The sequence below is a fragment of the Saimiri boliviensis genome, chromosome 20 (genome assembly GCF_048565385.1).
Source record: "Saimiri boliviensis isolate mSaiBol1 chromosome 20, mSaiBol1.pri, whole genome shotgun sequence".
Classification (NCBI taxonomy): Eukaryota; Metazoa; Chordata; class Mammalia; order Primates; family Cebidae; genus Saimiri; species Saimiri boliviensis.
Window position 1 is genome coordinate 24438918 of NC_133468.1, and position 24971 is coordinate 24463888.

Sequence of the window (24971 nt, forward strand, 5' to 3'; positions counted from 1 at the left end):
TAGATCCTGGATTAGGGGTTTAAAAAAAAAAAAAAAACAGGCCAGGTGCCGTAGCTTGCCTGTAATCCCAGCAGTTTGGGAGGCCAAGACGGTCGGATCACCTGAGGTCAGGAGTTAGAGACCAGCCTGACCAACATGGAGAAACCCCCATCTCTACTAAAAATACAAAATTAGCCAGGCATGGTGGTGCATGCCTGTAATCCCAGCTACTCGGGAGGCTGAGGCAGGAGAATCGCTTAAACCCAGGAGGTGGAGGTTGCGGTGAGCCAAGATCGCTCCATTGCACTCCAGCCTGGGCAATAAGAGCGAAACTCTACCTCAAAATATATATATATAAATATATATATATATATATATGTGTGTGTGTGTGTGTGTGTGTGTGTATTAAGGAACATTATGGGACAATTGACAAAACTGGACAGACTATAGATATAAGTATTATCAATTAACTTTCCTCCATTTAGTTACTACGGCTACGTAAGAAAATATCCTTGTTCTCAGGAAATGGACATTCAAGTATGAAATAAAGCTACCTTAACCATGGAACCTACTGTTAGATGGCCCAAAAATTGATGATTTTATGTATATGTGTACAAATATATACACATACAGATATGTATACATATGCAGGGCAAATCAGAGAGAATGATAAAGAATATGTGACAAGAGGTTAAAAATTAGTGAATTTGGATAAAGGATATTTGGGTATTTTCTTTAAGATGAAGTCTCCCTCTGTCACCCAGGCTGGAGTGCAGTGGCTAGATCTCGGCTCCCAGCAAACCCCAGCTCCCAGGTTCAAGTAATTCTCCTGCCTCAGCCTCCCAAGTAGCTGGGATTACAGATGTCCACCACCACGCCTGGCTATTTTTGTATTTTTAGCAGAGACGGAGTTTCACCGTGTTGGTCAGGCTGGTGTCTAACTCCTGACCTCAGGTGATCCACCCACCTTGGCCTCCCAAAATGTTGGGTTTACAGGTCTGAGCCACCACACCCAGCTGGGCGTTTTCTATACAAGTAATTCTCCTGCTAGTTTGAAGTTATTTCAAAGCAAATAATTCCAAAAAATCTATAGAATAGAAAAAGTAGTGGGAGTTAGAGATGAAACAAGATGATTCATCGAATTATTATTGATTCTAAATAATCAGCACATGTGGTTGTCGTGAGTGCTAAAAACTAAACATTCACATTGTGGTTGCATCATTGAAGCTGTGCCTGCAATCTGACCCTTGATAGCAACGCCACCCCAAAGGAACCCATGCCGGTGGGCCCCATGCAAAAGTCCCACTTTTGTCCAGGCCTCTCAGGTGCTGCAGACAGTAGTTGATTGTTACACTCAAAACAGGGTTTCATTATACTCTCCTGCCTACTTTTGTATGTAAAACGTGAGTCATGAAACACTGTATTAGTCCATTCTCATGCTGCTATGAAGACACAGCTGAGACTGGGTAATCTGTAAAGGAAAAAGATTTAATTGACTCACAGTTCCATATTGCTGGGGAAGTTTCAGGAAACTTACAGTCATGGCGGAAAGCAAAGGAGAAACAGGAACCTTCCTCAAACAGCAGCAGGATACAGTGAATGCAAGCAGGGGAAATGCCAGATGCTTATAAAACCTTCAGATCTCGTGAGAACTCATTCACTATCACGAGAACAGCAAGGGATGGCGCCATGACTCAATTACCTCCACCTGGAGATTCAGCCCACCCCCACCACCATGATTCAATTACCTCCACCTGGTCCCAACCTTGACATGTGGGGATTATTGGGATTACAATTCGAGATGAGATTTTGGTAGGCACACAAAGCCTAACCATGTTAAGCGCCACAAATAAAATGATTGTTTTGTAAAATGTGGATGTGCTCATATGTGTATTTGTGACATGTATGTGCATATGTCTGTGTATATGCATATGATCATGTGCATAATTACTGTGTATGTGAGCAAAAGTGCACATGTCTGTACAAAAGAATGATTTACCAAAGGGTTAGGAGTGCCTTTCTCAGCAAGCTGGGGTAGGATATTGGTGAAGAGCCAGGTTTCAGAGTCAGATTGCCTGAATTCAAATTCAAGCTCTTCCAACTCTTAGGTGGAGCTGGACTTTTATCTTAGGAAATTTACTTAACCCCTTTGTACCTCAATTTCCCCATCTGTAAAATGTGAAAGATAGTAGAAACTACTTCCTCAGGCTATTAATAAAGTATGAATTTGTTTAGAACAGTGTTTTATGCTTTTTTACTATTTTTTTAGATTGTAACATCGTGGGTAATTTTTATGTCTTCTTTACATCTTTCATTATTGTCTGAATTTTTTACAGTGATTTTATAATCTGAAAAAAAGCTTTTTTAAAAATTTTAGCAAACTAGGAAAGAGGAAGGAAGAAAGGGAGGGAGGGAGGGAAAAGATTTGTTCTCTTGGGCTAATTTCATTTTCTCTAAAGCTGAACTCTATACCTTCATTGGATCATTTTAATTGTCATTATTTGAAGATGCCTTGAGGAGATATTTTTCCCAGAAAATAAACATTTATTTTATAATGCAAATAGTTTTTCCCTGATATATTTGTCCTGTAATTCAGGAATTCGAAATTTATTTACATATTTATTTTTTGAGATGGAGTCTCGCTCTGTTGCCCAGGCTGGAGTGCAGTGGTGTGATCTCGGCTCACTGCAACCTCCGCCTCCCAGGTTCAAATGATTCTCTTCCCTCAGCCTCATAAGTAGCTGGGATGACAGGTGCACACCACCACACCCAGCTTATTTTTGTATTTTTAGTAGAGACAGGGTTTCACCATGTTGGCCAGGCTGGTCTTGAACTCCTGACCTCAAGTGATCTGCCCGCCTTGGCCTCCTAAAGTGCTGAGAGATTACAGGCATGAGCCACCACACCTGGCCGTGATTAGAAATTTCTTAAAAGCAGGGTGATTATGAGTGCATGTAGAGACAACTGCAATATTTTTTCTTTTCCTATTTTTTATTTTGATAATTTTTAAACATATAGAAATTGAAAGAATAGTACAATGAATATCTCTGAAGCCACCACTTAATTTCAATAATGGTTAACATTTTGCTGTATTTGTACTCTCTCTCTCAGTATACATATACACATACTTAAAATAAGTCCTCTGCCATGCAGCCTCTCAGATGATCCAGAAATTAACAATTTTATGTCTACATGCACATATACCGGTACATACATACAGATATATGTACACACATATTGCACATGAGGAAGCGTGGCAAGATGTTAAAAAATCATGAATTTAAATAAAGAGTATTTGGGTATTCTCTACACTACACTTGAAATTTTCTTGCAAGCTTGCAATTATTTCAAAGTAAATAATTTTTTAAAAAAGTCCATAGAGAGAGGAAGGTAGTAGGAGTGGAAATGAAACAAGATGGCTTAACAGATTATTACTGAATCTGAGTGATGGGTGAATGGGGTTGTAGTGAGTGCTAAAAGCCTTAAACTCTCACATTGTGTTTGTGTCATTGATATACATATACAGATGTATGTTTTTCCAGAACCAACTAACTTGGAGCAGATATCATCCAACTTTGCCCACAAACCCTTCAGCATGACGAGCTAAAGAATAAGCACATTCCCCCAGATGGCTACAAAAGTATTAGAGAATGAAAGTTACATTTTCACATCAGTAAACATCACCATGCATCTATTTATTCGTTCCACAGGTATTTATTGAGGACTTACTCAACCAGTGAGCTAGACTGATGAGCAAAACAAATACAGTTCCTGCCTTTACGGAATGACAGAGACCAACATTTAAAAACAAAAAAACAGGGCCGGGCGCTGTGGCTCACTCATGCCTGTAATCCCAGCACTTTGGGAGGCCGAGGCAGGTGAATCACGAGGTCAAGAGATCGAGACCATCCTGGTCAACATGGTGAAACCCTGTCTCACTAAAAATACAGAAAAATCAGCTGAGCATGGTGGCGCGTGCCTGTAATCCCAGCTACTCAGGCGGCTGAGACAGGAGAATTGCCTGAACTCAGGAGGCAGAGGTTGCGGTGAGCCGAGATCGTGCTATTACACTCTAGCCTGGGTAACAAGAGTGAAACTCCGTCACAAAAAATAAAAAAAGAAAGAAAGGGAAAAAAAAAACAAACAAACAAACAAACAAAAAAAAAAAAACAGAAAAACAGGTCATTATATAGTGACAAATGTGGTTCCTGCCATAAAGTGCCATTGTATATCTACTTCAAACTTACTTGTGATTACTACCACCAGGAACAGTGATGGCTAGCACTGATTGGCATAGCAATTAGGAGATTTCTAGTTGCAAGCAACAGAAACCCAACTGAAACTAGCTTAAGAGCAAAAAGTTAGTTATTGGCTCACTCTAAGGAGCTTAAATGATGGTTCCCATCACATCTCCAGACCCCACCTTCCTTCTCAGTATTGATTTAAATTCTCAGGAAGCCTGGCTTCGTTTGGCCAAGGAGATGGAGACTGGCAGACCAAGTATACAGGACATCATACCTCCAGATCCCAGGAAAAAAGATGCTCTGTCTCCCAAGGCCCCTGTACCAACGCTTAGAGAAGACCTCACTTGCCCAGGCTGGGTCATGTGCCCTTTCTGAACCAATCACTGAGGCCAAGAGGGGTTGGATGGTCAAAAGTCACTGGGCCACCCCATTGCAGTGTCTGAAATCCTGTCCTTCTAAAGATCCTAAAAACCTGAAGAGGACCTGAGGAGCTGGAAGCCTTCATAATACAGCGCATACTCCAGGCAAAATGGGGGAAGAAGGCAAGGACTTCCAGATTCCCACTTTGTCTATGTCTTAACAGGCCAATTCCACCAGAGGTCAGGGCAGAGCACAAAGTTGGAGTGGTCCAGGGGCTGGTTCAGCTCCCAATCAGCAGCTCTCACCATCCGTCCCTGAAAACACCAGGGGTTGCAGCCGCCGGAAAGAAAACCTGGGCTGCAGCAGGGAACGCTGCCTCCTTCAGAACTTGCCGGGCGTGGTGGCTCACACCTGTAAGCCAAGCACTTTGGAGGCCAAGGTGGGCGGATCACCTGAGGTCGGGAGTTCGAGACCAGCCTGACCAACATGGTGAAACCCCATCTTTAAAAAAGAAAAAAAAGAAAAAAAAAAAAAAAAAACAGAACTTGCTCTCGAAAGGCGCAGATCTCAACAGGCAGGATGTGGAAAGTGATTCTCAAAACACTGTATTTTGTAGCTGCACTGGTTCTGCTGAATGAGCCCAGGGCCCCAGAATCGTACAGTGATATACAAAATGTACCAATGCAGAACCCACCAGAAAAACAGGAGGATTCTCATTTCTGCTCCCACCGGTATCTCTACACGGACCTTCTACCACCCTTCTGCCTGCTCATTCAGACTCAGCCGCACCGATCGCCTCTCTGTTACCGGAACATGTCCGGCTTATTCCCACTTCAGAGCCTTTGCCCTCGCAGTATCCCCCGCGTGGAAAACCCTCTTTCTACGCCTCTACCCATTGGTAGTGTTAACCAATGTCAGCACCCCACCTGAAGTAAAGCCCCGCCCAGCAGGACTAACACATCACCCTGTTTATTTCCTTCATATCTTTTATCACCTTCTTACATTTCCCACCACCCACAACCCACAACAAAGCACAATGAACTCAGGGACTTCGTTTTGTAGGTTTTCCCAGGCCCTAGAACTGTGCCTCCTCAGCCTTTATAAGGGCTCAGTAAACATTTGTTGAATGAACAAACAGATGAGTAAGCTCGAATTTTCCACATCTAAAATGAGCTGGTTAGATGATATGATGTTAATAATGGCTAACAGGTCCTGAATGTGTCTTGTGGATTGGACACATTGTTGAGGGCTGTGGGTAGCACTGTAGATTATTTATATTATTTCAGCCATAACAAGACCTCAAATATTCTCAGGACCTCAAACATTTAAAGCGATGTTTCTGATGCCAAAATTCCTCTCTTGGCAATTTATTTCTTGGACTTAACTTGGAACATTTCAAAATACCTTTTATTGCAAGAACAGGAATCATAAAGTCATCTCTCATCCCAAGTGAGCTAGAAGTTTATAACGATAGATGACACATTTCTCTTTGTAAAAGTATTCCAGCCAATAATTAAAGAAGAGATGATAGGTTTATTACCAAATCTTGCTCTGTCGCCTAGGCTGGAGCACAGAGGCTCAATCTCGGCTCACTGCCACCTCCGCCTCCCGGGGTCAAGAATTTCTCCTGCCTTAGCCTCCCAAGTAGGTGGGATTACAGGTGTATGCCACCATGCCCAGCTAATTTTTTGTACTTTTTGTAGAGACAGAGTTTCACCTTGTTGCCCAGGCTGGTCTCAAACTCCTGAGCTCAGGCAATCTGCCTGCCTCAGCTTCCCAAAGTGCTAGGACTACAGGTGTAAGCCACCATGCCTGGCCTTATTTTGCTATTTGTATTAGTCAGGATTCTCCAGAGAAACTAAGCAAATAGGATATAGAGACAGATAGACAGATAGATAGATAGATAGATAGATAGATAGATACATACATACATACATACATACATACATACATACATAGATGTATAAGAAGAGATTTATTATGAGGGATTAGCTCACATAATTAAGGAGGCTGAGAAGTCCCATAAATTGCCATCTGCAAACTGGAGGCCCAGGAAAGCAAGCAGTATAGTTCTAGTTCAATACTGAAGGCCTGGGAGCCAGAATGCCAATGGTATAAGCCCCAGCCTGAAGGCCAAAGCCCAAAAACAGGAAGTGGGAGATCTGATGGTGAAAATCCCTGCCTGAGGAGCAAGAGCAATGGATGTCCCAAATCAAGCCGATAGACTGAATCCACAATTCCTCTGCCTTTTTGTTCTCTTCAGGCTGGATAGGATGCTGCCCACCCACATGAGGAAGGGGGATAGGATGCTGCCCACCCACATGAGGAAGGGGGATCTTCACTCAGTGCTGTGGTCTGAATGTGACAACCCCTCCAAAATCCAAATGTTGTCAAGGTAATAGTATTAAAAGACAGGCCATTAACAGGTAATTACAGCAAGAGGGTAGCTCCCTTGTGAAAAAGATGAAGGCCCCTTTGAAAAAGGCTTTTTATGGATTTGTGTAGGTCTTTAGCTTGCTCTTTAGCTTTTTCGCCTTGCAAGGACATGGCATTCCACCTCTCTAGAGGACGTAGTCTCACCAGACAATCTAAACTGCCAGAGCCTTGGTCTTGAACTTTCCAACCTCCAGAACTATGAGAAATAAATGTCTGTTCTTTATAAATAACTCAGGTCTCAGGTATTTTGGCCAGGTGCCACAGCTCAGGCCTGTAATCCCAGCACTTTGGGAGGCCAAGGTGGGAGGATTGCTTGAGCCCTAGAATTCAAGGCCAGCCTGGGCAACATAATGAGATCCCATCTCTATTAAAAAATAGTAATAGACAAAAATAGGCTGGGCACAGTGACTCACACCTGTAGTCCCAGCACTTTGGGAGGTCAAGGGGGGTGGATCCCTTGAGGTCAGGAGTTCAAGACCAGCCTGGCCAACATGGTGAAACCCTGTCTCTACTAATACAAAAATTAGTCCAGCATGGTGGTGTGCACCTGTAATCCCAGCTACTTGAAAGGCTGAGGCAGGAGAATCACTCGAAGCCGGAAGGCATAGGTTTCAGTGAGCCAAGATCACACCATTGCACTCCAGCCTGGGCAACAAGAGCAAAACTCTGCCTCAAAAACAAACAAATAAATAAAAAAATGCAAAAATTAAAAATTAAAAAATTACCCAGTCTCAGGTATTTTGTTGTAGCAGCACAGACTAAGACCCTCAGTCTGCCAGTTCAAATGCTAATATCTTCCAGAAACACTCACACAGATACATGTAGAAATACTATGTTACCAGCTATTGCGGCATCTCTTAGCCCAGTCAAGTGAGCACCTAAAATTAACCATCATGTTACTGATCATAATTTAATAGACATAGGAAATTAGCTTGAAAGTCTGCTAACATCACAAAAAGAGAGCTCATCAGACATCATGTGGCTCCTAATAAAAGAGCAGTACACCACTATGAGGGAGTCTTATTAAAAAAAATTCACATCTAAATCTGATCAAACCTCAGGATTCAACTATCAGTGTACAGAAAATACAGAAAAACTGGTGAATCAATATCACAAATACAATCAGCAAACTCCAAACAAGAGGATGCTGACAATCCAGATCTCTCAAAAATAAAGGGAAATTAGAGTGGAAACTGATAGATTTTAAAAGGCTTTTAAAGAACAATATTTTAAAGGAAAACATCCATCAATCACAATATACAGACCTTATTTGTTTCCTGATTCAAGTGGACAAAATGAAAAACAAACAATTTTGAAATGGCCAGGCACACTGGCAAATGCCTATACTCCCAGCACTTTGGGAGGCCAAGGCAGGCAGATCACTTGAAGTCAGGAGTTCAAGACCAGCCTGACCAAGATGGTGAAACCCCGTCTCTACTAAAAATACAAAAAATTAGCCAGGCGTGGTGGTGGGCACCTGTGATCCCAGCTACTCAGTAGACAATTGCTTGAACCCAGGTGACAGAAGTTGCAGTGAGCCAAGATTGCACCACTGCACTCCAGCCTGGGCAATGGAGTGAGACTCCGTCTCAAAAAAAGAAAAAAAAAATCACCACATATTTGAACACTTGAAAGTATCACAAGCCAAAAATTGTTACAGCTTTTCGAGCTAGAAATGAAAAAGCCACTCAAGCATCATATAGGTTCTAATTTCTAATAAGGCAAATAGTAATATCTATAACCCTCATAAAGGAAAAGCTGTTGCTATTTATTAGAGTTCTCAAAATTTTTTTAAGAGTAAGGCTTTCTTGAGACCAAAGAATGAAGAAACCACTGTGGATTATTATCAGCCATGATAGGTCCCTTTCTTGCTGTGACCTCATAAGGAGCCACTGTTACAGAATTCCAGGCACATGTATAAGTCCCTGGCTGGGCTTAGGTTTCCAGTCGTTCTAGCTTAGGAGGCTGGTTTTCTTTCTCTCATTCTTTTTTATTTCTTTTCCTCATTTTTTAAAAATTTTGTTTGTTAGTATTTCATTTTGTTTATTTTTACTTTAGCATTGTGTTTTGATCCTATTACGAAGATCAGTTGGTCAGGTGGTCTTTAGGAGTGATTTTTCTTTTGAGGCGACCTAGACTAAACTTCTCTCCAATTTTTCTCAGTTTTAAGCTGACCTTGGGGCACTCTGCCTTCAATCCCAGCAGTAAGTCTGACATACGGCAGGGCCTCTTGGCCATCTCATCTGAGAACACCCATATTGGCAAACACCAGCTCCTCCACACCTTCATCGAGGGTACCTTTGCCTGTCAAATCTGGCCTGGCACATCCTGACTGGGAAACATGTAGCCATGAGGATCACTGACAAGACTCAACAGAATTCCTCTAGCTTCCAGAGATGATCCTGCAAAATTAACAACATGAAGGCTTTGAATCATCCCATCAAATTATTTAAAGGGATTGAGACTGAGAACATGATTCCTTGCCATGGACTACACCCCTAGAGAAGAGTCCTCCTGTGTCATGGAAGCATGAAAGAAAAAGAGTGAAACCACGCCCCAGAGAGTTAAAGAAACCAATGACTAACAGAAATTCTTGAGTTTATAGGATGGCAGATAAGAAATAACTTGCTGAACTGCTGAAATTCCTTCTGCTTATGAGATTTAAAAATTGACTGAAATTGTTTAGAACCAATATGGTCAAATGAAATCTGTAAAACAAGCTTGCTTATATCACAATCCAGATCTCCACCGGATGTTTTATACTAACTCCTCCCAAATTTGCACATGTGACCCCTGAGAAAGCATGAAGAGATAGCTGTGTATGCTGAAGGACCCCTGAGAAAGCATGAAGAGACAGCTGTGTATGCTGGAGGACTTCCCAGACCTCCTCTCTCCTTCCACCAACCACCTGCTAATTCCAGGATTCACCCCCAAACCTTTTCTAATAATGTTCCCTGAAAGCCAGCATAAGGAGACAGATCTGAGCTAGACTCCTGTCTCCTTATTGGTAAACCTGAAACAAAAACCTTTGCTTTTCCCAAAAACCTGGAGTTATTGTATAGGCTTGTAGCACATTGGGCAGTGAGCCCCTTTTGTTCAGTAGCAAGATGACCAAGGCAAATTCTGCTGGATAGTATCTGCTGTACATTACTGTCACCAGAAGCTTGTTGTCCATAGAAACTCAAGTAGTCGCCAGGCGCGGTGGCTCAAGCCTGTAATCCCAGCACTTTGGGAGGCTGAGGCGGGTGGATCACGAGGTCAAGAGATCGAGACCATCCTGGTCAACATAGTGAAACCCCGTCTCTACTAAAAATACAAAAAATTAGCTGGGCATGGTGGCGTGTGCCTGTAATCCCAGCTACTCAGGAGGCTGAGGCAGGAGAATTGCCTGAACCCAGGAGGCGGAGGTTGCGGTGAGCTGAGATCGCGTCATTGCACTCCAGCCTGGGTAACAAGAGCGAAACTCCGTCTCAAAAAAAAAAAAAGAAAAGAAAAAAAGAAACTCAAGTAGTCGACCAGGTGCAGTGGCTCATACCCGTAATCCCAGCACTTTGAGAGGTCAAGACAGGTAGGTCACCTAACATTAGGAGTTTGAGACCACCATGGCCAACATGGTGAAACCCCATCTTTACTAAAAATACAAAAATTAGCCGGGCATGGTGGTGTATGCCTGTAATCCCAGCTACTCGGGAAGCTGAGGCAGGAGAATCACTTGAACCCAGGAAGTGGAAGTTGCAGTGAGCTGAAATTGTGCCACTGCACTTCAGCCTGGGTGACAAGAATGAGACCCTGCCTCAAAAAAAATTTTTAAAGCAGAAAACCTGCCCTTGAATGCTGACATGAACATCAAGATTGCAGACTTTGGCATCGCCAACAAATTCACCTTTGTCAACAAGGTGTTTATCTTCTGATTATCCCTTTTGCTGCCCTGGAACTCCTTCATGGCCAAAGTATGATAGACCTACCATGGATCTCAGGAGTCAGCTTCTCCACACTGGTCAATGGATCCTGCCTTTGATGGACAGAACTTCAAGGAGCTGTAGAACGAAGTACAGAGTGGAATGTATCACATTCACTTCTACTTGTTCAGGGAAGGTGAAAACCTACTTAAGAAATTTCTCATTCTTGGTTGATGGGGGCAGCAAACCACCATGGCATGTGTATACCTGTGTAACAAACCTGCACGTTCTGCACATGTATCCCAGAGCTTAAAGTATAATTTAAATTAAAGAAAGAAATTTCTCTTTTTTTTTTTTTTTTTTTTGAGACGGAGTTTCACTTTTGTTACCCAGGCTGGAGTGCAATGGCGCGATCTCAGCTCACCGCAACCTCCGCCTCCTGAGTTCAGGCAATTCTCCTGCCTCAGCCTCCTGAGTAGCTGGGATTACAGGCACGCACTACCATGTCCAGTAATTTTTTGTATTTTTAGTAGAGACGGGGTTTCACCATGTTGACCAGGATGGTCTCCATCTCTTGACCTCGTGATCCACCCACCTCGGCCTCCCAAAGTGCTGGGATTACGGGCTTGAGCCACACCACCCGGCCTAAATTTATCATTCTTAATTCCAGCAAGAGAGACACTTCGGAGCAAATCATGAATGCTCCATGAATAAATGTATTCCATATCCATCATAAAGATGAACTAAATCTTTATGTGGAGCCACTTTCTAAATACAAGGACCTTCCCCCTCACCTGACAACAGACAGGGTTGAAGGGTCTGTAGGTTACACACATGAAGAGATTTAAGACTTGTGATGGGCCAGAGGTACAAGAAGGTGACGCCTTTCGATCTGCTCTTGAGCTACAAGCGATCCAAGCTGCAAGTCTGCACCATCCTTTTGCATCCCCAGCCTTTGGCTGATCTGACCAACAGCAGCACACTTTCCCATCTCACAACGTGCAGCACAGGGTCTCTGCCAGCCCCAAGTATGAGTTTCGGGGAGCCTACCATCCCCACCTTTAACTGCTGTGTTAGTGTGCAAGGGCTGCCATAATACCACAACCTGGAAGCTTAAACAAAAATTATTTTCTCATGGTTCTGGAGACCAGAAGTCCAAGATCAAGGTGCCAACAGGGTTAGGTCCTTCTGCGGCCTCCCACCTTGTCTTTCAGTCTTCTCACCTGGTCTTTTCTCTGTGCCCAAACATCCCTGGTGTCTCTTCCTCTTTTTTATAAGGAAGCCAGTCTTGTTTGATTAGGACCTCATTCTTATGCCCTCATTTAAGCTTAATTACCTCTTTAAAGGCCGTATCTCCAAATACAGTCGAATTGGGGATTAGGGCTTTGATGTATGAATCAAAATGCGGGGGATGGGGGACACAATTCAGTTCTTAAAAATTGCTGCACTGAGAATATTCAGAAGAGCAAGGTGGATCCTCAAAAGATTCTGGAGACAGGACAGAAGCCAGGGGCACAGAATGCCTGCCAGTCCCCCAGGCAGGCTGGAGCCCTCTCCACAAACAGCAAGTTCTCCAAGTTTTTTTTTTTGTTTTAGTTTTTGTTTTTTTGAGACAGAATCTCACTCTGCCACCCAGGCTGGAGTGCAGTGGCATGATTTCGGCTTACTGCAACCTCTGCTTCCCAGGTTCAAGCTATTCTCCTGCCTCACCCTCCCTAGTAGCTTACAGGATTACAGGCATGGGCCACCATGCCTGACTACTTTTTGTATTTTTAGTAGAGATGGAGTTTCACCACATTGGCCAGGCTGGTCTTGAACTCCTGACCTCAGGCGATCCACCTGTCTAGGCTTCCCAAAGGGCTGAGATTACAGGCTTGAGCCACTGCGACTGGACTGTCCTTCAAGTTTATACAGCAGCATCTTTGTTTCAGGTTTGCCAAAAGGAACCTAAAAAAACTGAGTGGAGATGTTCAAACCTGAAGAGGCTGAGCCACACCTGCTACAGTTTCTGTGTAGTATGAAGATCTCAGGCTCCGTGGAGCCCAGTGAGATGACATGGGAATTTGGCAAGTTGCTCAGCACAAACAGCTGCCAGGGTGAGCTGAACAAGAAATGGTGCTGCTGTGCATGCCCGGCGTGCCAGGCCAACAGGGCTTTGTGCAGTGGAAGGTAGAGCTGTGTAAACTCCCACAGTAGTCTCTCAGAGTTCAGTGAAAATGCATGTCTGGCACCTCCCTGGCCTTCGAAGGTATTGCTTCCAAAGATCCTCTCTACCAAACTTCACTCAGGCTCCTCTGAACTCTTTTTCACCCAGGCCTGACTTGTGGACTCCCATGTCCATCTCTACATTGTCCAGTTTTAGCAACAGTCCTGCTTAGTTGGTTTAGACAGAATTTCCCATCCTCCATGTCTAATCACACTTGACATCTAACCTGTCTTCTCATCCTCCACCATCCCCCAGGTGATATCTGATTACGCTGGTCTGCCTGCCGCAAGAAGCCTGGTTAGGTCAGCAGTTAGGATCTCCCGTATCACTGATGTTTTCTCTTAGTAATTTTCCATCCACTGACCCCCACCTTGCTCCTTGGCTATAAATTCCCATTTGCCCCTGCTGTATTTGGAATTTAACCAAATTCTATCCTGAAGGGTCTTTTTCCCTATTGCAGTAATACTGAACAAAACCTGTTTTTACCATTTTAACTACTGTCCAGCTCTGGTTTTCTTTAACTGTGAAGGAGATTAAGGTTTAAAAAGCTGTCAGGTAGGCCGGGCGTGGTGGCTCAAGCCTGTAATCCCAGCACTTTGGAAGGCTGAGGCAGGTGGATCATGAGGTCAAGAGATCGAGACCATCCTGGTCAACATGGTAAAACCCTGTCTCTACTAAAAATACAAAAAATTAGCTGGGCATGGTGGCGTGTGCCTGTAATCCCAGCTACTCAGGAGGCTGAGGCAGGAGAATTGCCCGAACCCAGGAGGCGGAGGTTGCGGTGAGCCGAGATCGCGCCATTGCACTCCAGCCTGGGTAACAAGAGCGAAACTCCATCTCAAAAAAAAAAAAAAGAAAAAAAAAAAGCTGTCAGGAGCCACCTGGGAGACAAGAGGAAGAGCCAACTGGCCACCAGCCACTCAGCTCCACCCCAAGTGCAGAGACTGAACTGGCCTGTTTCTCTGGGGCGCTTCTCCCATCCATGCTCTGCATCTTTTTTCTTCCATATTTGTGGAGAAGGGAAGACGGTTCTGTAAAATAAATATTTAAAAAAAAAAAAAAAAAAACACTCCTTTTCAGCTGAGTGTGGTGGCTCACACCTGTAATCCCAGCAGTTTGGGAGGCTGAGGTAGGCAGATCACTTGAGGTCGGGAGTTCGAGACCAGCCTGACCAACGTGGAAAAATCCCATCTCTACAAAAAAAAAAAAAAAAAAAAAATTGAAAAAACATTTTTTCTGTTCCCTCCTTTCTGTTACCTTTCCTGTTTCTTCTCCTTCTTCTTCCCTCGCATGTGCTTGTGACCTACGCTGCAAGACTTTGATTACATACAGGGAGAATTGGGCAAATAATTCAATCTATCTAAGATAATGGGAACCAGGTTCCTCATTGGAGGAGGTTACAAATATGGGAAAGAGGAGGATGAAAATAAACTCTGATGTGGGATTGGACTTGGAGACATTGGTGTGGACTCACAGTTTTTGATATAAAGAGACATAAATATATATGCATGCATGTATCCCTTCTGTCCACTAAAATGGCCTAGGAGCATGACATACCAGTATCAGTGAGCACTCCTAGTGCCTAGATCTTGGTTCCTACATACCATTCTCCATTTAAGGAAGTCAAGGCACTTTGGAGAAATGGCAGATCCAGGGATAGGTAAGGAAATAAAAGATAAACCTGAAACATTTTTTGTTCCAGAAAGAAAGGAAAGACTCAAAGAATGATGAGAACATACCAAAAAGACACAGAAGTATCTATAATTACTCTAGAGAAACATTATTCTAAATGGGAAAATGCTAAAATCATTCCTTTTAAAATCAGGAATGGTACAAGATCCTGCTAACACCTCTACTATTCATATTGTGAAGGTCTGAGCCAATATACATACAAAAAAGAAATTGGAGTTTTAGGAAATGGAAGAAAAATTCATACTCAATTGTATATTAAATGATTGTTTAAACAGAAAACTCAATAAAATAGACAAATTATGAGAATTAGAGTTTAGCAAGAAGACTGGTTATAGGATTTTTTTCACATTTTTTATTTTTTTATTGAGGTAAAACATAAATAATTTGCCATTTTTATCATTTTTAAGTGTGCAGTTCAGTGGTAGTAAATACATTTATGTTCTTTTTCCCCTTTCATCCCTCCCCCCACCTCCCCTTCCCAGCCTCTGGTAACCACCAATCTACTCTCCATCTTCATGGGTTCCACTTTTTTAGCTCCTGCATATGACTGAGAACCTGTACCCTTTCTGTGTTTGGTTTATTTAACTCAACATAAATGCCCTTCAGTTTCATCCATGTTGCGGCAAATAACAGGATTTAATTCTTTTTATGGTGGAATAGCATTCCATTGTGTACCACACTCTCTTTACCCGTTTATTCATTGATGGGCACTTCAGTTTATTCCACAGTTTGGCTATTGTTAATAGTGCTGCAATAAACATGGAAGTACAGATATCTCTATGATATATTGATTTCCTTTCTTTTGGATATATACTCAATAGTGGAATTGCTAGATCATATGGAAGTTCTAATTTTCTTTTTCTTTTTCTTTTTTTTTTTTTTTTTTTGAGACAGAGTCTCACTCTGTTGCCCAGCCAGAGTGCAGTGGCATGATCTCAGCTTACTGCAACCTCTGCCTCCTGGGTTCAAGCAATTCTCTGCCACAGCCTCCCAAGTAACTGAGATTACAGGCTCCCACCACGACACTTGGCTAATTTTTTTGTATTTTTAGTAGAGATAGAGTTTCATCTTGTTGGCCAGGTTGGTCTTGAACTCCAGATCTCATGATCCACCCGCCTTGGCCTCCCAAAGTGCTGGGATTACAGGTATGAGCCAACGCGCCTGGCGGAAGTTCTATTTTTCATTTTTTGAGGAGCCTCCATTCTATTCTAGAATCAATATTTTATGTTATATTTCCATATATCAGAAACAATTAGAAAACATAATTTTTTAAAAATACATTACAATACTTAAGAAAATACTTTTTTTCCTACATAGGAAAAAAACTAAAGATATGTCAGAACTGGCCAGGTACAGTGGCTCACACCTGTAATCCCAGCACTCAGGGAGGCTGAGGTGGGTAGATTACAACATCAGGTGTTCAAGACCAGCCTGACCAAGATGGTGAAACCCCTCTGTACTAAAAATACAGAAAAAAAATTAGCTGAGCATGGTGGTGGGTACCTATAATCCAAGCTACTTAGGAGGCTGAGGCAGAGAATTGCTTGAACCCAGAAGGTGGAGGCTGCAGTGAGCCAAGATCGTGACACTGCTCTTTGGCCTGGGCTGCAGAGCCAGACTCTGTCTCAAAAAAAAAAAAAAATTTTTTCAGAACTACAGAGGAAAGTATAAAACTTTATTAGACTATTAAAATCTAAATAGAAGAAGAAATTACTATGTCCATTGGTAGAAAGACAAAATTGTAAAGATATCTATTCTCTCCAAATTTATCTACAGATTCAAAACAATACTTCAACAGAGTTTTAAATGGCAGTTAATAAGGTGATTCCAAAATGTATATGGAAGAGGAAAGGACAAAGAATAACTAGGATTTTCCAAAGAAGAGCAGGACAGAGCCGGGTGCGGTGGCTCAAGCCTGTAATCCCAGCACTTTGGAAGGCCGAGGCGGGTGGATCACGAGGTCAAGAGATCGAGACCATCCTGGTCAACATGGTGAAACCCCGTCTCTACTAAAAATACAAAAAATTAGCTGGGCATGGTGGCACGTGCCCGTAATCCCAGCTACTCAGGAGGCTGAGGCAGGAGCATTGCCTGAACCCAGGAGGTGGAGGTTGCAGTGAGCCGAGACCGCGCCATTGCACTCCAGCCTGGGTAGCGAGAGCGAAACTCTGTCTCAAAAAAAAAAAAAAAGAAGAGCAGGGCAGAAAACTTGCCACATAAACTATCAGGAGGTATACTAAACCTACAGTAATATGACTTTATTAAGCATTGTAATCCTATAGTAATTAGTAATACAGTATTATAAACCTATAGTAATACTTTATAATTATTATAAACCTATAGTAATACTTTATAATTATTATAAACCTATAGAAATATAGTCATATTGGTGCAAGGTCAGATAAATTGACAAATGGGATGAATGGAGTGGAATGGAAGGGAATGAAATGGCACGGAGAGCTTCAAAACAAACCCACACATTTCATAATGTTGACACACAACAGAGATGACATGTCACATCACTGCAGAAAGGAATAACTTCAAGAAACGAAGCCCCTTTTAAAAATGTAATCCGCTTAGAAAAGGAGAAATTAGATTCCTGCCTCACACTATATCCAAAAATCAACTTCAGATATAATAATGACTTAAATGCCAAAACGAAACTTCTCAATAGAAAATATAAGTAAATTGGCCAGGCCCGGTGGCTCAAGCCTGTAATCCCAGCACTTTGGGAGGCCGAGGCGGGTGGATCACAAGGTCGAGAGATCGAGACCAACCTGGTCAACATGGTGAAACCCCGTCTCTACTAAAAATACAAAAAATTAGCTGGGCATGGTGGCGTGTGCCTGTAATCCCAGCTACTCAGGAGGCTGAGGCAGGAGAATTGCCTGAACTCAGGAGGTGGAGGTTGCGGTGAGCCGAGATCGCGCCATTGCACTCCAGCCTGGGTAACGAGAGCGAAACTGTCTCAAAAAAAAAAAAAAAAAAAAAAAAAAGAAAGAAAATATAAGTAAATTTTTGGCTGGGCGCAATGGTTCACACCTGTATTCTTAGCAATTTGGGAAGCCAGGGTGGAAGGATTACTTGAACTCAGGAGTTCAAGACCAGTCTGGGCAACATAGTGAGACCTCACCCGGATGTGGTGGCACACACCTGTAGTCACAGGTACTCAGGAAGCCGAGGTGACAAGATCACTTAAGCCCAGCAGATAAAGCCTGCAGTAAGCTATGATAGTGCCACCACTGCACTCCAGCCTCCAACAGAGTGAAACTCTATTTTAAAATAAAAAAAGAAAGAAAATGTAAGTTAATTTTTTTTACTTCGGAGTAAGGAATGATTTCTTAGATAAGGCATAAAAGTATTGACTATAAAACTTTGTAAATTTGGCTATTTAAAATTAAGAATTTGTTATTCATCAAAAGACAGCAGGCAAGGCACAGTAGCTCACACCTATAATACTAGCACTTGGGAGGTCAAGGCAGGCCAATTTCTTGAGCCCAAGAGTTTGAGACCAGTCTGGGCAACATGGCAAAAACCTGTCTCTACAAAAGATACAAAAAATAGCTGGGTATGGTGGCATGCACCTGTAGTCCCAGCTACTCAGGTGGCTGAGGCAGAAGGATCACTTGAGCCCAGGAGGTCGTGGCTACAATGGACCCTAAGCATACCACTGTTCTTCAGTCTGAAAAACAGAGCAAGACCCTGCAAAAAAAAAAAAAAAAAAAAAAAGTACAATAGTAAGTTCCATAGTTAACAAATACTCTCAGTACATGCAACCAACAAATAATTAGCATCAAGAACTCCTATATGGCCAAATGCAGTGGCTCACACCTATAATCCCAGGACTTTGGGAGGCAGAGGCGGGTGGATTACAAGGTCAGGAGTTCAAGACCAGCCTGACCAACCAACATGGTGAAATCCTGTCTCTACTAAAAATACAAAAATTAGCTGGGCATGATGGCAGTTGCCTGTAATCCCAGCTATTCAGGAGGCTGAAGCAGGAGAATCGCTTGAACCCGGGAGGTGGAGGTAGCAGTGAGTTGAGATTGTGCCACTGCACTCCAGCCTGGTCGACAGACTGAGACTCCGTCTCAAAAAAGAAAAAAAGAAAAAAGAAAAAAACCTCCTATACAACAATTATAAAAGCACAAGCAATTCTCTGTAAGGATACCCACACTTTTTCTTAAGAACATATAGTAAATATTTTTGCCTTAGTCTTTGAGGTCCATACAACCTCTCTTGGACTACTCAACCATTGTTCAAAAGTAGTGATAGAAAATACATAACAGATTAACCACGTTCTAATGGAATTTTATTTACAAAAACAGCCAGCCAGCCCAATGGCCTTAGCTTGCCAACCCTTCTAATAGACTAAGGATTTGAGCTGAAAATTTTTTTAGATTTGAATTTAAATCGGTTTGCTTTGCTACATAATAAAATACTCCAGACTCTCTCCAAACTTACGTTAGCCTCTGTGGTTTGACTCCTAAAGGAATATACCACAATATATATATTATATATATACATATATATATACACACACACATCTATATTCATGTAATATATATGTGTATGTACATGCATGTATATATCATCTAGGTAATGTACATATGTGCATACTATACACATGTAATATATAGTATGTACACATACATATCATGTAATATATGTATACTATATACATGCAATATATATGTGTATATATACACACATACATACAGAGAGAGAGAGAGAGAGAGAGAGAGAGAGAGAAACACCAACCAGATAGTGGAGAGTTTCCAGTTTCCAGGTATACCTGAGTTTGGTAGAAGCCATTTCTCTCCAATAGAGACCCTGTAGGCCACAGTCAGAGAGCCAGCATCCCTGAGAAAGCCACAGAAATATTCTTCTCCTGGCTGAATCCATTCCCTGGCTGGCTGGCACTTGGCAACCTGACAAGTGTTTTACATCCAAAAGGTCAAGCTCTGAGCGAATCTGCCCAGAGACTCTAGTGAAGAGTGCCTTACCACTCATGCCTGGATGCCCAGGCCTGGCGCCTGTCCCCTGCCCCTGCCATTCTGACAGCTGTGGAAGAAGGACCCAGGCTCCCAGCTTGGGCTGTCAGCACATGCAGGGCAGCCCTTTTGTTGAAGGTCAAAGTCTAATTCTCACTCCAGGGAGCCTTCTCTGTTGCTCTCTTTCTTCTAGCATGTCCATCTTAATAACTGCTTGTATTTTTCTGCTACTTTATAGTCTTCAAGACATTTTCCCGTTCACAATCTTATTTGATCTTCTCAAACAGAAGGAGGGTGTCAGAACAATTGTGAATCTTGTTTCGAAAAAAGAAAGACTAGGCAATTGAGTGTTGGGAGAAAAGCGCAGGGAAAGAAAGATGCAATATTTTTCCTCCCCCATCATAAGGATCCCGGCTGATACTCTCATAACAGGTTAACAGGAGAAAAGCATAACAAATGTATTTAATCAAAGTTTTATGTGACTGAAAAGTTTTATGTTCAGAATGAAGACCCAAAGATTTAGGGAAAATTGTCCATTGTTTGTTTGTTTAATGGAGTTTCACTCTTGTTGCCCAGGCTGCAGTGCAGTGGCATGATCTCAGCTCACTGCAACCTCCGCCTCCTGGATTCAAGCGATTCTCCTGCCTCAGTCTCCCAAGTAGCTGGGACTACAGGCACATACTACCACGCCCAGCTAATTTTTGTATATTTTTGTAGAGATGGGGTTTCACCATGCTGGCCAGGCTGGTCTTGAACTCCTGACCTCAGATCATCCACCCACCTTGGCCTCCCGAAGTACTAGGATTACAGGTGTGAGCCACCACACCCGGCCAGCTGTCCATTTTTATGCTTAGATTGGATGAAAAATGGACAGCCGTGTAGAAATATGATTGGACTGAAAGAGCATGACCTAATGCTAATAGACTGCATGCGGAAGCCCAGCAAGGCCTATGCAGATTCTTCTTGCCCTCTCTGTTGTAGCATTTCTTCCTCTCAGGTATGGATGGGGCAGGACCCCTCTGGAACGACAGTCTTCTGACCTAATATTGCCAAGGAAAAGCCAGAGATTTTCTTTAAAGCCAGTTCCTAGCCAGAGCAGTAAAGAAAGATTAAAGCAGGCCTGGCGCGGTGGCTCAAGCCTGTAATCCCAGCACTTTGGGAGGCCGAGGCGGGTGGATCACGAGGTCGAAAGATCGAGACCATCCTGGTCAACATGGTGAAACCCCGTCTCTACTAAAAATACAAAAAAACTAGCTGGGCGTGGTGGTGCATGCCTGTAATCCCAGCTACTTAGGAGGCTGAGGCAGGAGAATTGCCTGAGCCCAGGAGGCGGAGGTTGCGGTGAGCCGAGATCGCGCCATTGCACTCCAGCCTGGGTAACAAGAGCAAAACTCTGTCTCAAAAAAAAAAAAAAAAAAAAAAAAAAGAAAGATTAAAGCAATTGTTCAGTTTTTGTGACTGGCTTTGGAAAAAAGATCCAGTTTCTATGACCCACCTTGGGGAAGAGAAATTCTGGTTTCTATCACTTGCTTCAAGAGAGAATGAGGGGTAAGAGACAGCAAGGCAGAAGATCTGAGAGACCTTGGTTCTGAGGTTGCTTCTGAGGCCTTCTGGCATCCTTTAATAATTTATCACTTCTCAACCTTTTGGCTAAGATCCAGTGTAATATCTCTTCTTATCAGTTTAATACCTGATATGTCCTCTATCCGAGGGCAATATATTAAATGGATTTTTGGAGCAGGGAGATAGAATAGTAGCTTGCTCTGTCCACTCCACACATTGACTTGCTGCTGCAGTACCTCCAGGAATGGTGCACTGCTCCAGGAGATTTTCATTTTTAATCCTTTAATTTAAAGTGCTCAGCATGCCAAAGGGCCATAGTTTCAAGTATCACTTTCTGAACCCCAAAAAAGTATAATAGAGTGGTTAAAAGCAGGGGCTCCAGAGTTGGCCTTCTGCCCATTAATCACTAGGTAACTTGGGCACACTCATCTCTCTGACTCAGGTTTCCTACATAGAAACTAGAGATGATAATTTCCCTATCTCATAAGTCTTTTTGCAAGAACAATATATAAAAATATAAGTAAAATGTCTAGCATATAATAATAGCATAATGAATCACCAGTATTGTTTTTATTATTTGTACTGCTTTTGTTATTATTACATACCTAGAGATCCAACACTAGGTATGTGATAACGCTAGCTGTGTGGCAACATGGAGACACACATCCATGACCTGAGTCATATTCCCTACCTCCAACTGTCAGTAAAGAGAGTGGGGGCCCTGGCTGTCCTGCTCTCCCAAGTGAATGCAAGCTATTCCACGAGGTGTGGTCTAGGGTCTTCTGTTAGACTGTTTTTGTTTTGGTCTTTCTCCTCCTTCTTCTCCTCCTCCTCCTCCTCCTTTTCTTCTTCCTCTTCTCCTTCCTTCCTTCTTCCTTCTTCCCCTTCCTTCCTTCTTCCTTCTTCCTTCTTTCTTCTTCTTCTTTCCTCTTCTTTTCTTCTTCTTCATTTAGAGACAGGGTCTCACTCTGTTGCCCAGACTGGAGTGCAGTGGCACAATCATAGCTCACTGCAGCCTTGAGCTCCTAAGCTCAAGCAATCTTCCCCCCTCAGCCTCCCACATACCTGGGACTGCAGACATGCGCCACTACACCCAGCCAGAACCATCTTCTTGAAAGAAAACTTCTTCCTTAGAGCTTGCTAAAACTTCAGAAAAGAACTCCAGGATCCCAAACTCTTTTAGGTATGGGCAAAAAAAAAAAAAAAGCTTTACCCAAAACTGGGTTTGTCTTTAGAATCCTGTTAGCCTTTCCCTCCACAACCTAGTGCTCTTTTCCAAGAAGGTCAGTATTCCCAAATAAATTAACTCTACCTATGATTGAAGTTCTTCTTGTAGCCAAGAGTTTCAAATCCTTTTCCTACTAAGCTTTCATTAAATTTGCTCAAAAATCACCAACTTTTAACTGTTCCAGTTCTTTTTCCTTTTTCATCCCTGGGTAATTACCATTGGATATCTCAGCAAGCAGAGAAAGATTACAAGATCAGCAAACGGAGGAAGAAGGTGGAAAACTAAGAGTCCATGCAACCCAGTAATCTGGTTGCAAATCTATGAATAATTCACAGTTAACTTTGCCCACATGAAAGAAAATGAGAGATGTGTAGTTACATCATGAAAAGCAAACACAAGAGGAAAAGAATTAAATTTCAAATACAATCATGACTATATAGGGGGAAAAAAGCAAAAAAAGAGAAAAAAATGAAAAGGAGAGAGCCAGGATCCCAGGAAATACATTGAACCATGACTGTGAAAGACAAAGGGAATATGAAGCAAAAAATATAATATAGAAATCTACCTTACTACACTGTGTATAGCAAAAAAAAAAAAAGTAAATAATGAATCTCCCACTACCATTAAGTTAAATTCAAATTGCTTTTGTTTCTAATTTACATATGCCAGAATCAAATGTGATGGTGGAAGTATTTTTTTAGTGTCATTTACATGCCACAGAAATATTGTAACCAGAATAAAAGATTATTGATCATTTCCAATAGCTTCCTCTAAAGTATACGCCAAACCTCAAGGAAGGTATATGTGAGAGTCATTTGAATTTCAAATGAATTTACAAGGGTCAGCGCTATCACAGTATGTAGCAAGTGAATCTGTAATGAGGAGGTATTCCAGACCAATTGTTTCCAAATTATGCTGTTAGATTATCTTCATTTCTCTTTTGAAAATATGTCCTATTATTAATAGCATAGAATAAGAAACCCTTGCCTTTTCTGATATCAAATTATATCTCTGGTTTTACGGTTAATCTCTCTCTCGTGCTTTTACACACCAGCCTAACTACAACAGACTTATACCCTTATTGTCTCTAGTAAACTCCTAGAAGCTTTCAAACCCCAGCTCAAATATCACCTGCCCTGCAAAACCTTTGCCAGCACTCCCAGGTGGAGTAGAAATCCCTGCTCAGGCCAGGTGTGGTGTCTCGCACCTGTAATCCCAACACTTTAGAAGGCCGAGGCAGGAGGATCACGAGGTCAGGAGTTCAAGACCAGCCTGACCAACATGGAGAAACTCATCACCATGAGAAATACCCCTAAAATGTATTTTGATTCATCCCTCCCTTCTCGTCCTCCCTCTTTCCTTCCCTAAAATACAAAATTAGCCTACTACTAAAATACAAAAATTAGCCGGGCATGGTAGCAGGCACCTGTAATCCCAGCTACTCAGGAGGCTGAAGCAGGAGAATCGCTTGAACCCGGGAGGTGGAGGTTGCAGTGAGCCGAGATCACGCCACTGCACTCCAGCCTGAGCGACAGAGCAAGACTCCATCTCAAAAAAAATAAAGAAATCCCTGCTCAGCACTCTCATCACCCTGTGTGTGTGCAACTATTCTACATGCAGCTTTAGCAAGAGTCTTCTCTTCCAGCACCTAAACTCACCAGGTCAAGATATAGCCACAGTGCTTGTATGTATGTATGCATTGTACTAGTAGTTAAGTAACAGGGACCTATGGGAGCAAATTTAAATTCAAACATGGAGAGGGAGGCATATTATTACAAGCCTACATGGGAATCTCATGGATTCCAAGCCAAGCTTCAGGGAAAGTCTGATAAAAGACGTGAAAAACCATCTGGGATTCAAAGCACACTCCCATCTTCCATAACCAATTCTTCCTAACATCTGCTTTATTCTTTAAACTACAGACAACACAACAAAAGGAACAGGGCGGTGGTGGAGAGACTACATTTCACCACAGTTTTTGCACCTACAGAGGACAAGTCCAGCAATACAAAAAGACCAATCCCTTGTTGTCTCCTCTTCAGTCCCAATTCCAAATTCCAGGGAGGGAATTGAATTGCCCAGCTTGAGTCAGGTGTCTACCATGATCCCGTTTGCTATGTTCAGGTGGCCAGGGATATGTGGTTCTAACACAAGTAGTGGGGAACACTAAGAAGCGGAGCAGAAAAGAAGGGAGAATCATTGGGAGTTAAGCAGATACCCCAAGAGGTGAATCCTACACAGGTATTTTGTTGGATAAAAGGGAAGGAGGGCAGGAAAGGAGATAAGGAAAGAGGGAGGAAGAGAAGGGAGGGATGAATCAAAATACATTTTAGAGGCATTTTTCATGGTGATGAGTCAAACTAGGAAGAA

General features: G+C 42.4%; 1 non-coding gene across 1 annotated transcript; it reads left to right on the forward strand.

The window, feature by feature from the left end:
- Nucleotides 1–21440: 21440 nt before the first annotated feature.
- LOC120360456 (U2 spliceosomal RNA) lies at nt 21441–21631 on the forward strand. The gene has a single exon (XR_005576949.1). It is a non-coding gene; the product is annotated as a U2 spliceosomal RNA (small nuclear RNA).
- The last annotated feature ends 3340 nt before the right edge of the window (nt 21632–24971 follow it).